Here is a 16,390-nt window from a genome sequence, read left to right on the forward strand (position 1 = left end):
TTGTTAACAACTGGGATTCGTCTTCTGTCTTCAGATGTGCTGCTGAGGTTTCTTAGTCCCACAGTTGCAAAAACTTATATCTAAGTATTTTGAATGTACAATTGCTTTGTTTAAATAAAGGAATGTCCAAGTAAATACGTTTCTTATATGTACACTAGCAGTGGAATTTACTGTGATACGACAGGGTACTACCTGAAATCTTGCCTAGGGTGCTAAATTGATTAGGGCCGGCCCTGGGTGTTTCACAGTACAGGGTTTTGGCTGGAAGGGCATCCGCTGCTTAAAAAAAATGTGCTGGAATAGTTTGCGGTTCATTCCGCTGTGGGGACCTCTAAAATAGAGACTAAGATAAAAGAAACTACTAGTATTTTCAATAAATCACCCTCCTGTGTTTTTCTGACAAATGTACTTCATCTTGTGTCCGTGGAATTATTGTTCATACCACAGTACATTTCCCCTTTGTGCAGAAATAATTAAATATCTTATGACTCCATAAGTGCAGTTCACATTTATTCATCTTTATTGCTCAAAGTGATACACAATAATAGCTTGATGTTTCACTCATAATTACCACAGGCACAAAACAAAGAATATCATCAAAACTTGAAATGGCTTGAATGGCTTTGTTACAGAGCAATTACTCTAAGCAATCAAATATAAGTGTCACTGTCACTTGATGGTGGATCTAATGAATAAGTTGTGAGATGTTATCAAAATGTTGATTTTGAAGATTATGGAAATGACAGTGTTGAGAATATTTGAGATTGGGAATGAGTCAGATGCTTAATGTACTGTGGAAATGTCACTGATGACTGTAAAGTCAAAATCAGCCATGGCACAAATCAAATCGTTCTAAAACATAGCGAAATATGCTTTTATTTAGACATATGCACACACTTGTATATTTGTATATGTACTTGTATACTTGTATATGTATGTTTGTATAATATGATTGTGTGTATTATATACTATTTAAAAAATGCACTACTTTTGAAAAATGCATTTTTTTTTGTAAAAAATGTTGCATTATTGATGAAATCTACCTGCATTCAAGTGGCCAGTATAGAACAAACATTAGAGCATTGTTTTATCTATTTTTTTGTTCTTTACTACATAACACTGATATATAATAGGCTCATATATTCCTAGCAGAAAATATTCTGAGGGCCATCACACTGGATTTGAATGTTATCACACAATTGAATGGGTGTTTTCAGTGGTTATCAGCTGATGAATATGGGTCAATAGGGGCCTTCTGCACCTACCTTTAGGCTCAGAAGGCTGTTATCATCCATCCACATTTTTACTCAGATATACTAATAAAAAAGACTCTAGATCGAGATCTGTTTTTACATTACTGTGACAGTTGGGTTTTGGGATGGGGTAAGGGTTAGACGTTAATAAAATACAATTAATGGGAAATTTAATAAATAACATAAATAATTCTTCTTAACTTTCGTCCGCAGCTGCATGCAATCTATTGCTGATTAATCATGTGGATGGAAGATAACAGCCTTCTAAGCCTACCAGTAGGCGCAGAAGGCTCCTACTGGCCCATATCTGTTAGCTGATAAGCATAGATAATGCTCATTCAGTTGTGTGATAACATTCAAATCGGCTGGGCCATCAATTTTATGTGAAATTCATCAAAAATGCTGTCAACAAAACAAAACAAACGAAAAAATGCTGGTGGGTTATTGAGGATTTTACTACGAACAAGCATCTAATTTCATTCATAAAGGTGCTAGTGGGCCTCAGCGATCCTGCAGGTGGGCCGCAAGATAGCTTAAAATTAACTTAAATATTATACTAATTATTTGATTTCATTATTAAATATGTCATAATAAAAACGATAGTACTAATGGCATTTCTCGTTTTCTGTGATTGAACAGACTATGTCTGACTCACTGTTAATTACGGACAAGCGTGGTTTGAATGGAGATCCTGATAAATAAATAAATAAAAATTTCCAACTGATGTGCGTCAATTAGGACTACGTTCTCAGTTGTATAAATCAAACCGTCATGCAAATGTAAAAGCAACGATGATTAGAGTTATAATAACCAGCTTGCGCATGCCTCAAGTCTGCGACTCGTACTGTCTGTTAATACACAAACTATGCGTGTTCTCCCTGTGTGAACCTTTTAAAATATCTGCATAGTTGTCTAAATTAGTGTCCTGCGAGCATTTTATAACTGATGCGTTTCCATACAGGAGGATCTAGCGAGAGCCGGTGGTGTTTCAATAGTGAACAGCTGTTCTTTGTTCCTTTCAGCGAACTCCAATAATGTCCAGCGACCAACCAAACTGCCTTCGGATTGATGTGCTTCAACAGATTTAAAGGGTTGTTACTGTATTGTACAGATTTTTTTGCCATCTCCTGTAATCCTGTCAGGTTCAGGTTCCGGTCAGCAGTTGTAAAGAATAACTAAAGGAAAGGACTGAAAAATGTTGAACCTACAAACCTGCATTTTTTTATATATAAAAAATATAAATAATATATTATAAATATATTAGGGCTGTCAAAATTACCGAGTTAATGCACATAATTCATTTTAAATATTTAACGCGTAAAAAAAAAAACCCACAAATAACGCAGTTGCAGTTTTTTTATTCATGTTGTGGCTGACGTGTGTTCAGGGATGGCGAGGGCATAGAGGTGACCTAGGGGGCCGCCTTGGGCAGCAGAATAGTGAGCGAATCCCCCGGTCTTCACTTTCATCCGCTACTCCCACTCCCTCCCTCACGGTCCTTATGCTAATCCGTGAACCAGTCACTTTCGGGTTGAGGGTGGCGTGATTGCCGTTTGCCTGGTGCTGATTGTTATTATAATTTTCCATATTTGCAATGCCTGCATTTAGGCACTTTTTTACAGTCAACTTAGAATCTAACATGGAAATCAATGTTTTCTTTATTGGCATTGATTGTTTTGAAATTCAAATAGCACTAACATGTCTGTGTTTTTATTTCTGTATTTAATATGGCTGTTAAGCCAGGATCTTGATGGCTTATTGTTGGTTGTTTACATGAAGAAATCTGTGTTACAAGTTAAACAAAAATTCTAATAATAAATTATATTTTGAATTTAAATAGTTTTGTCTTGTGTTTACATTAATTTTACATTTGAATAGCCAAAAATACAAGTTTCAGTCTTTTTAATGTGACTAATCGCAGTTTATTTTTCAAAAATTTTTGATTAAATGGTTAATTTTTTTAATCGATTGACAGCACTAATAAACACATACACAGACTCCATACATATACTAATTTCCAATAACTACTTTTTTATTTTTCCCATGGTGACAGTGAGTGCATATTTTACTAGTTATTTAGTAAGATAGTTGTATACAAACAAAGTCCCTTTAAGTATTTTATAGTCTTTGATTCTGATTAAAGTATAATTTAAAGACTCAACTACGTTATGGTAACTAGGAAAGTTATTATATGGTTTGTTGTTTAGACAATCAAAAATACAGTCAATATTTCTTAAAGAATGCTAATCATACTGACTTAAAATTGTTTTTTTTTTAATTAAAAACTGATTTTATTCAAGAAATAAACTAAAAGAAATAAGACTTATTATGACAGCAGATGAATTATTTGTGTTTTATAGGAAACACTGTGAAAATCTCCATTGTTTGTTAAAGATCACTTAGGAAGCAATATTTTAAATTAAATGAATCAATTCAACACGATACACCCTATACCCTCCTGTTAGGGTCTAGGATAGAACCTGGGTCTCTGGCGTGAAAGGAGAGTCACAATTCCACTCAGCTATGAAGTTTATCAACCCAAACAATGAAATGACACATTCCATACATATGCACACATGGTATACTCTAAACATTTGCACACATGATGCACTCCATACATATATCACACATGCTACACTCTAAGCATATGCACACTATACACTCCATACATATACACACACAAAAGTCTCCATACTTAAGTACATATGATACACTTTATACATGATACATTCTTGTCAGGGTCTGGGATAGAACCCAGGTCTCTGGCATGAAAGGCGAGTCACATTACCACTGAGCTACCAGAAGCTGATAAATCAAAGTAGGGAAATGAGACACTCCACAAATGATACATTGTATGCTCCATATACATGCACAAATGTTACACTATATACATAAATGCACACAATCTATACATATACACACACCATACATATGCACCCATTGTACACTCTATACATATACACTATACATATAAAAAACACATGATACACATGCACAGACTCCATACATATAAACCATATACATATACACCCCATACATATATGCACACGATACATCCTATAAATATACTCTCCATACATATGCACACATGAAACATACTTTACATATATACTCTATACATATGAAAACATGATGTTACCACTGAGCTACCGGAAACTGATAAACCCAAGCAACAAAATAACACTCTCTATACACGCATGATTTAACCTATACATATACACTCCGTACATATACACACCTGCCAGGGTCTGGGATAGAACCCAGGCCTCAGGTGTAAAGGGTGAGTCACATTTCCACTCAGCCACAGGATGTTGATCAATTTAAGCTCCGAAATGACATACTCCATACATTTGCACACATGATGCACTCCATACATATACGCACAGATGCTACACTTTATTCAAAAACACTTTTTATACATATAAACACACATGCACAGACTGCATACATGTACACTCCAAACATATGCACACACGACACATTCTTTACATATAAACTCTAAACATTTGCGTTTATACTCACTCTGGCCTCTAGCATGAAAGGCAAATCACATTATCACTGAGCTACCGGAAGCTGATAAACCCAAGCTAGGAAATGACAAACTCCATACATATACATCCCATACACACATAATACACACTATACATTCCATACATATGCACACATGATACACTCCAAACACATAAACACACACACGATACAATTTAAGCATTTGCACATGATATACTCCATTCATATGCACACATGATACATTTCATATATACACTCCCACACACTCTATACATTTACACACAACACACCCTATATATACACTCCCCGTGCACACATGATACACTCCATACATATACACTATACATATAAACACACAATACACACGCACAGACTCCATACATATATGCATACATGATACATCCTATACATATACTCTCCATACATATGCACACATGATACAAACTTTACATATAAACTCTATACAGGGCTAGCCCATGGCATAGGCAGTATAGGCAAATGCTAAGGGCACTGTACATCCAGGGGGGCGCCAGAAATGAGCGCTGTTAAGTGTTAACTGTTAAGTGTTTCCTACAAAAAGACAAAGCTGGTTAAATTTCACAACTGTCTTTTTCTTTTTTTTCACTCGACATTACGACCACTGATCTGTTTAAGCCCTCGCAATCTGCGTTTAGCCGGGAGAGCTCACGCTGAGCTAAGCTCTGAAAAAGTGCTTCTTTTTTTCGTTTTTTTTTTTTTTTTGCTCTGTCCTGCACAACAAATTTTTCCTTAAATGAACTCAAACTGTTACTAAAGTAGTCGAATGCTTCATTATAGGTCTGTGCATTTTACATTAACACCTCTGTTATCAAGCAAAACACAATGAGAGACTCATTTGCTGCTCTTCACTAAATAACTATAGTAACTTTAATCAATATGCAAACACAATTAAAAGTGAAGTTGATTTTATAGCTTTATTTAATTTCTGTATAGGCTGTTGATTTTAGTAGGCTAAACCTTTTATTTTTTTTGTCACTATTTTCTTATGTTTGCTATGTATTCTATCATATGAAGCTATGTGTTGTCCCATAATTTTTACATCCCAACATTGACAGATTGCTAATCAATAAATAGCTATAGGGCTAGCTGTTAATTTTAACGTCAGCTAATCTTATGGAAGGGCATAGATGTAACTACGCCAATCATTCCTTCCTCAAGCAAATGTGTAAATATTAGATCTATTCAGCAATAACGTTAATTGCATTGGCATATTTATCTGACGTTTTCCCAGCTTGTAGTATTCGATCAAAAAGCTATTTAGTTTCTTATGACTCTACACTAGCAGTGGAATTTTCTGCGATGTGACAGGGCACCACCTGAAATCTTGCCTAGGGCGCCAAATTGGTTAGGGCCGGGCCTGACTCTATACATATGAAAACATGATGTTACCACTGAGGTAACGGAAGCTGAAAAACCCAAGCAACAAAATAACACTCTCTACACACATGATACAATCCATACCTATACACACTCCATACATATACACACATGATACACTCCTGTCAGGGTCTGAGATAGAAAACAGGTCTTTGGCATGAAAGGTGAATCACGTTTCTACTCAGCCACTGGAAGTTGATCAACCCAAACACCGAAATGACACACTCCATACATATGCACACATAGTATACTCTATACATACACACAATTTATACACATAAAAACACATGCATAGACTCCATACATAAACACCCCTTACATATGCACACATGATACATTCTTTACATATAAACTCTAAACAAATGCTACATCCATACAATTTATACATATACACCCTATATAGACACATGCACAGACTTCATACAAATACACCCATGATACACTCGTAACATATGCACACATGACACATTCTTTACATATAAACTTTGAACAAATCAACACATGATACAGTCTATACAATTACACACTACATACATACATGAAACTCTCCATATTTTTGCACATATGATACATTTTATACATACATATACACACATGATACACTCCATACATTGATTCACATATTACATTCCTGTCAGGGTCTGGGATAGAACCCGGGTCTCTGGCGTGAAAGATAAACCACATTACCGCTAAGCTACTGGAAGCTGATGAACCCAAGCTAGGAAATGACAAACTCCATACATATACACCCCATACACACATAATACACACATACATTCTATACATATGCACACAGGATAAACTCCAAACATACACATATGATACATTCTAAGCATATGCAAACGATACACTCCATGCATTTATGCAACCCTTCTATATATATATATATATATATATATATATATATATATATATATATATATATATATATATATATATATATATATGTATATATATATATACATGATACACTCCATACATATGCACACTATATACATATACACATGTACAGACTCCATACATATACATCCCATACACACATAATACACACTAAACATTTCATACACAAGGCATATTCTATACATTTGCAAACATGATGCACTCCATACATATTTGCACACATGCTATGCTCTATACATATACACAATTTATACATATAAACACACATGCAAAGACTCCATACATGTACACACGATACATTCTTTACAAATAAACTCTAAACATGCACACATTGTACACTCTATACATATAAACCCTATAAAGACACATTCACAGACTTCATACATATACACCCATGATACACTTGAAACATATGCACACATGACACATTCTTTACATATAAACTCTGAACAAATCAACATATGATACAGTCTATACATAAAGACACTAAGCATTTGCACATTGTACACATACACACATCAAACTCTCTATACTTTTGCACATATGATACACTTTATACATACATGCACACACATGATAAATTCCTGTCATGGTCTGGGATAGAACCCAGGACTCTGGCATGAAAGGCAAACCACATTACCGCTGAGCTATGGGAAGCTGATAATCCCAAGCAAGGAAATGCCACATTCCACAGATACATACACACCCCATACACACATAATACACTCTGTACGTTCCATACATATGCACACAGAATAAACTCCAAACATACACACATGATACATTCTAAGCATATGCACACGATACACTCCATTCATATGCAAACGATATACGATACACGATACATTCTTTACATATAAATTCTAAACATGCACACATCATTCTATACATATACTCTCCATACCTATGTACATAGGATACACTTTATACATACAAAAACGAATACACATATGAAACACTCAATACATTTACTCACATGTCAGGGTCTGGGATAGGACCGGGATCTCTGCCGTGAAAGGCAAACCACAATATCGCTGAGCTATGAGAAGCTGATAAACCTGAGCAAGGAAATACCACACTCCATACATACACACTATACATATGCACACAGGATAAACCCCAAACATACACATGATACATTCTAAGCATATGCACACATGATACATTTCATATACACTATACATTCCATATTCTATACATTTGCACACTTGATGCACTCTATACATATATGCTACACTCTATACACACATGCAAAGACTCCATACATATACAAACGTGATACATTCTTTACATATAAACTCTAAACATTGTACACCATATATAGACACATGCACAGACTCCATACATATACACTCAAAACATATGCACACATTCTTTACATATAAACTCTGAACAAATCAACACATGATACAGTCTATACATATAGACACTAAGCATTTGCACAATACACACATGAAACTCTCCATATCTTTGCACTTATAATACACTTTATACATACATACATACGATACACTCCATGCATTGGATCACATATTACATTCCTGTCAGGGTCTGGGATAGAACCCGGGTCTCTGGCTTGAAAGGTAAACCCCATTAACGCTGAGCTATGGGAAGCTGATAATCCCAAGCAAGGAAATGCCACATTCCACAGATACATACACACCCCATACACACATAATACACTCTGTACGTTCCATACATATGCACACAGAATAAACTCCAAACATACACACATGATACATTCTAAGCATATGCACACGATACACTCCATTCATATGCACACATGATACATTTCATATACACATGATACACTCCATACATTTATGCAACCATTCTATACATATACTTACATGGGGCATATAAACACACTATACACATGCACAGACTCCATACATATAAAACCTAAACACATACACCCCATACATATATGGACACATAATACATTCTATACATAAACTTTCCATACTTGTGTACATAGGACACACTTTATACATACAAAAACAAATACACATATGAAACATTTACTCACATGTAACTTTCTAGTCAGGGTCTGGGATAGAACTTGGGTCTCTGGCGTGAAAGGCAAATCAAATTATCACTGAGCTACAGGAAGCTGATAATCCCAAGGAAGGAAATGCCACACTCCATACATATACACCCCATACGCATTATACATCCCATACATATGCACACATGATACTCTCCAAACACACATGATACATTCTAAGCATATGCAAACAATGCACTCCATTCATATGCACACAAGATACATTTCATATATACACATGATACACTCCATACATATATGCACACATTATATACATATACACCCACATGATACACTCCATGCATTTATGCAACCCTTCTATATATATATATATGATACACTCCATACATATGCACACATGGTACACTATATACATATAAACATGTTCAAACATAAAAATACATCCAATACACACTATACATTCCATACACATGGTATATTCTATACATTTGCACACATGATGCACTCTATACATATACACACGATACATTCTTTACATATAAACTCTAAACATGCTCACATCGTACACTTTAGACATAAACTCTATAAAGACAAATACACAGACTCCATACATATACACCCATAACATATGCACACATGACACATTCTTTACATATAAACTCTGAACAAATCAACACATGATACAGTCTATACATACAGACACTAAGCATTTGCACACATATACACATGAAACCCTCAATTCTTTCGCACATATGATACACTTTACACATACATACACACGAAACATTTCTGTGAAGGTCTAGGATAGAACCCGGGTCTCTGGCATAAAAGGCAAACCACATTACCCCTGAGCTATGGGAAGCTGATGAACCTTGGCAAGGAAATGCCACACAACATACATACACACCCCATACACACTTAATACACACTATACATTCCATACACATGGTATATACACATGATACACTTGACTCCAAGATGGCGGCGCGTGTACAACGCGAGGCTCAGGGTCTCTCCAGTTTCTGCATTTTTGCAGTACTACTCCTGCTCATTTCGGGTCTGTTCGTGCAGAACAGTGGTGCCTTTACATCGTACACCCGACAGGAGCTTTTGGATATTAGTTTGTGCATTCCGGACAGTTTTATTAGCAATCTTCGACTCATCCATGTCATCGCCAGAACACCCCGTGCTGGGCGCCCTGCCCAGCCGGGCGGAAGTGCTCGCAGACCGCGCAGAGAACGTAAACAAAGACAGGGGAAGCGCGGCGGGCTAAGAGCTAAGCTAAAGCTAACACCACACCGGCTCTCTTTACGCAGCATCTTTCTCGCCAATGTACAGTCACTGGTAAACAAAATGGATGAGATTCGACTGCGCATCAACCACAGCAAAAGATTATGGAACTGTAACGTCATGATTTTCACAGAAACATGGCTAAACAGCGGGATACCAGACAACGCTGTATCACTAACGGAGCACCACACATTCCGAGCGGACAGAACGGCGGATGACTCCGGTAAGACCAGAGGCGCAGGATTATGCATTTATATTAACAAAGCTTGGTGCACAAACTCTGTCGTCGTTGGGAGACATTGCTCTGCTAACCTGGAATTCCTAATGGTTAAATGTAGACCTTTTTACCTACCACGGGAGTTCACATCCACCATAATATCTGCTGCTTGTATTCCTCCCGACGCTGATGCAAAGCTGGCTATGAACGAACTTCATGCAGCCATCAGCAAACAACAGACTGCTCACCCGAAGGCTGCTTTTATTGTTGCGGGGAATTTTAATCACTCAAACTTAAAGACAGTGCTCCCTAAATTCCATCAAAACATTCTCTGCCACACAAGGGGAAACAAAACATTGGACCATGTTTACACAAACATAGCTGAAGCCTATGCTGTGACCCCCCTCCCCCACCTGGGTCAGTCAGATCACCTTTCTTTGTTCCTTACCCCCAAATACTCACCCCTCATCGACCGTGTGAAGCCATCAGTGAGGACCATAAAAGTGTGGCCAGCGGGGGCAGACTCCACACTCCAGGACAGGTTTCAACACACAGACTGGGGTATGTTTGCTTCCCAGGCCACACATGGCTCTCACACAGACATTGACAGTTACACTTCCTCTGTTCTGGAATATATCAACACCACCATATACAGTGTTACAACCCAGAAACAAATCACCACATACCTAAATCAGAAGCCATGGATGAACAAGGAGGTGCGCCTCCTGCTGAAGGCACGCAACACTGCCTTCAGATCAGGGGATGCACAGGCCTACAGCACTTCCTGGGCTAATCTGAAGAGGGGCATCAAAAAGGCCAAGCACTGCTACAAGCTTAAGCTAGAGGAGCACTTTTTCAACTCTGACCCTCGGCGCATGTGGCAGGGCATCCAGGCCATCACCAACTACAAACCCAGCCAGTCCACACCCACAGCCACAGACGTCTCCTTCCTGAACGAGCTAAATGACTTTTACCCCCGCTTTGATAGAGACAATAAAAAACCCTACACCAGGATCACTTCCTCCACCAACCACTCCCCTATCACACTCACCTCCTCAGAAGTACACACCGCACTGAGTCGTATCAATGTGCGTAAGGCTGCTGAACCAGATGGTATTCCTGGGCGTGTCCTCAAAGCATGTGCAGAACAGCTCGCTGGGGTATTCACAGAAATTTTCAACCTGTCGCTCAACCTAGCAGCAGTGCCAACATGCTTTAAAACCATCTCTATTGTGCCAATGCCCAAACACGCCAGCCCAACATGCCTGAATGACTACCGCCCTGTAGCACTCACACCCATCATCATGAAGTGTTTCGAGCGGTTGGTCCTGGCACATCTAAAAGACTTTCTGCCACCCACACTGGACCTACATCAGTTTGCCTACCGTGGCAACAGGAGCACAGATGATGCAGTCTCTATAGCACTGCACTCTGTACTCACACACCTGGACAATAAAAACACTTATGCACGAATGCTGTTTGTGGACTTCAGCTCAGCATTCAACACTGTCATACCCTCCAAGTTACTGATCAAACTCAGAGACCTGGATATCGACACATCACTCTGCAACTGGATTATGGATTTTCTGACTAACAGACCTCAGAATGTTAGATCAGGCCACATCTGCTCCACCACCGTCACACTCAACACTGGTGTACCACAGGGCTGTGTGCTGAGCCCCTTCCTCTACTCCCTTTTTACCGTTGACTGTAGGCCTGTTAATAGATCCAACACCATCATCAAATTTGCAGATGACACCACAGTGATTGGTCTAATCAGCAACAATGATGAGACGGCCTACAGCGAGGAGATACAGCATCTGGCCACTTGGTGCACCGACAATAATCTGCTCCTTAACACCAACAAGACCAAGGAGCTCATTGTGGACTTCAGAAAGGGACGAACAGGCTCACATGATCCCATCCCCATCAATGGGATGGCTGTTGAGCCTGTCTCATCCTTTAAGTTCCTGGGGACCCACATCTCAAAGGACCTTTCCTGGACCACCAACACCTCCAGCCTGATCAAGAAGGCTCACCAGCGCCTATTCTTCTTAAGGCAACTGAAGAAGAACCAGCTTTCATCAGAGGTCTTGGTGAACTTCTACCGCCGCACAATAGAGAGCATTCTGACAAACTGTGTCACAGTCTGGTATGGAAGCTGCTCTGTTGCTGAGCGTAAGGCACTGCAGCGGGTGGTGAAAACTGCCCAACGCATCACAGGGACCACACTGCCAACCATAGAGGACATCCAGAAGAAACACTGTTTGCGCCGAGCATGCAGTATTCTGAAGGACACCTTTCACCCCGCTCACAGACAATTTTCTCTCCTGCCCTCCGGCAGGCGTTTCAGGCTCCCCCGGACAAAAACCAGCAGACTGAGGAACAGCTTTTTCCCCAGAGCTGTCTCCCTCCTGAACTCTGCCCCACACTGACTCTTTTGCCCCCCAATACACCCCCACTCTCCTCTAACCTAAACTCCTCGCAATCACTGCACTGTTTAACATTTGCACATTTAAAAATTTGCACATTCACTGCACCACATTGAACTGTTTACTTATTGAACTGTACATACCCACTGCATATGGACATTTGTAATTATGTAGACACCCACTATAAATATACACTTGTAATCATGCTTATTTATCTGCATACTACTGATTATTAATAGCAACCTGTACATATATTCATATATTGTTACATATACACTTGTAATCATGTTTATCTATCCCTGTACATATATTCATATATTGTAACATATACACTTGTAATCATGTTTATTTATCTGCACACTACTGATTATTAATAGCAACCTGCACATATATTCATATATTGTAAATCTGTTCATAGCTTATCCAACCTGTAAATAATGTTCATAGTACATCCATCTGTAAATATCACCATAGTTTTTCTATAACTGCACTTTATAACTTATTCCTGTATCCTGCACTTGCTGCTATTGCACTGCTGGTTAGACCTACACTGCATTTCGTTGCATTGTACTTGTACATGTGTAATGACAATAAAGTTGAATCTAATCTAATCTAATCTAATATTCTATACATTTGCACACACGATGCACTCCATACATATATGCACACATGCTACACTCTATACATATACACAATTTATACATATAAACACGCATGCAAAGACTCCATATAAATATGTATATATATACTATATATATATATATATATATATATATATATATATATATATATATATATATATATATATAAATACACATGATACATTCTTTACATATAAACTCTAAACATGCACACAACATTCTATAGATAAACTCTCCATAGGATACACTTTATACATAAAAAACATATACACATATGAAACACTCAATACATTTACTAACATGTAACTTTCTAGTCAGGGTCTGGGATAGAACTTGGGTCTCTGGCATGAAAGGTAAATCACATTACCACTGAGCTACGGGAAGCTGACACTCCTACGCAAGGAAATGCCACACTCCATACATTTACACCCCATACATATGCACACATAATACATTCTAAGCATATGAAAACAATGCACTCTATTTATATGCACACAAGATACATTTCATATATACACATGATACATTCCATACATATATGCACACATTATATATATATATATATATATATACACACACCCACATGATAGACTTCATACATATCCATCCATGATACACTCGAAACATATGCACACATGACACATTCTTTACATTTAAACTCTGAACAAATCAACACGTGATACAGTCTACACATATACATACTAAGCATTTGCACATTACCGCTGAGCTATGGGAAGCTGATAATCCTAGGCAAGGAAATGCCACATTCCATACATACACACCCCATACACACATAATACACACTATACATTCCATAGATATGCACCAGAATAAACTCCAAACATACACACATTATACATGCCATACATATGGACACATGATACACTCCAAACACACATGATACATTCTAAGCATATGCAAACAATGCACTCTATTCATATGCACACAATATACATTTCATATATACTCATGATACACTCCATACATATATGCACACATTATATACATATACACCCACATGATAGACTCGAAACATATGCACACATGACACATTCTTTACATATAAACTCTGAACAAATAAACACATGATACAGTCTATACATATACACACTAAGCATTTGCACACTACACACTCCGAACATATACACACATGAAACTTTCCATACAAGATACATTTCATATATACACAAGATACACTCCATACATATTTGCACACATTATATACATATACACCCACATGATACACTTTATGAATTTTTGCACCCTTTCTATATATATACATGATACACTCCATACATATGCACACATGGTACACTATATACATATAAACATGTTCAAACTCCATACATATACATCCCATACACACATAATACACACTATACATTCCATACACATGGTATATTCTATACATTTGCACACATGATGCATCCATACATATATGCACACATGCTACACTCTATACATATACACAATTTATACATATAAACACACAAAGACTCCATATATATATATATATATATATATATATATATATATATATATATATATATATATATATATATATATATATATATATATGATACATTCTTTACATATAAACTCTAAACATGCACACATCATAAACTTTCCATACCTATGTACATAGGATACACTTTATACATAAAAAAAAAAAACATATACACATGTGAAACACTCAATACATTTACTCACATGTAACTTTCTAGTCAGGGTCTGGGATAGAACTTGGGTCTCTGGCGTGAAAGGCAAATCACATTACCACTAAGTTACGAGAAGCTGATAATTGCACGCAAGGAAATGCCACACTCCATACATTTACACCCCATTCACATTATACACCCCATACATATGCACACATGATACACTCCAAACACACATGATACATTCTAAGCATATGCAAACAATGCACTCTATTCATATGCACACAAGATACATTTCATATATACTCATGATACATTCTATACATATATGCACACATTATATACAGTACATATACACCCACATGATAGACTCCATACTTATACACCCATGATACACTCGAAACATATGCACACATGACACATTCTTTACATATAAACTCTGATTCTAATCAACATATGATACAGTCTATATATATACACACTAAGCATTTGCACACTACACATTCCGAACATATACACACATAAAACTCTCCATACTTTTGCACATATGATACACTTTATACATACATACACACACATGATACACTCCATACATTGACTCACATGTCAGGGTCTGGGATAGGACCTGGGTCTCTGGCGTGAAAGGTTAACCACATTGCCGCTGAGCTATGGGAAGCTGATAAACCAGAGCAAGGAAATGCCACACTCCATACATACACACCCCATACACACTTAATACACACTATACATTCCATACATATGCACACAGGATAAACCCCAAACATACACACGATACATTGTAAACATATGCATACAATACACTCCATTCATACGCACACATGATTCATTTCATATACACTATACATTCCATACACATGGTATATTCTATACATTTGCACACATGATGCACTCCATACATATATGCACACATGCTACACTCTATACATATACACACATGCAAAGACTCTATACATATACAAACATAATACATTCTTTACATATAAACTCTAAACATTGTACACTCTATACATATACACCCTATATAGACACATGCACAGACTCCAT

General features: G+C 37.4%; 1 long non-coding RNA gene across 2 annotated transcripts; it reads right to left on the reverse strand.

Annotated features, from left to right (window-relative positions):
* Positions 1 to 5,504: 5,504 nt before the first annotated feature.
* Positions 5,505 to 9,151, reverse strand: LOC147846005 (uncharacterized). 2 transcript variants are annotated; one of them, XR_015481541.1, is made up of 3 exons: positions 9,105 to 9,151; positions 7,949 to 8,050; positions 5,505 to 7,229 (listed from the first exon to the last, which is right to left on the reverse strand). It is a non-coding gene; the product is annotated as an uncharacterized LOC147846005 (long non-coding RNA). The 2 variants fall into 2 exon arrangements; XR_015481542.1 differs by lacking the exon at positions 9,105 to 9,151 and adding an exon at positions 8,617 to 8,726 and having other exon boundaries at positions 7,949 to 8,065.
* Positions 9,152 to 16,390: the final 7,239 nt, after the last annotated feature.

The sequence above is a fragment of the Danio rerio genome, chromosome 3 (genome assembly GCF_052040795.2).
Source record: "Danio rerio strain M-AB ecotype USA chromosome 3, GRCz13ab, whole genome shotgun sequence".
In the NCBI taxonomy this organism is placed as follows: Eukaryota; Metazoa; Chordata; class Actinopteri; order Cypriniformes; family Danionidae; genus Danio; species Danio rerio.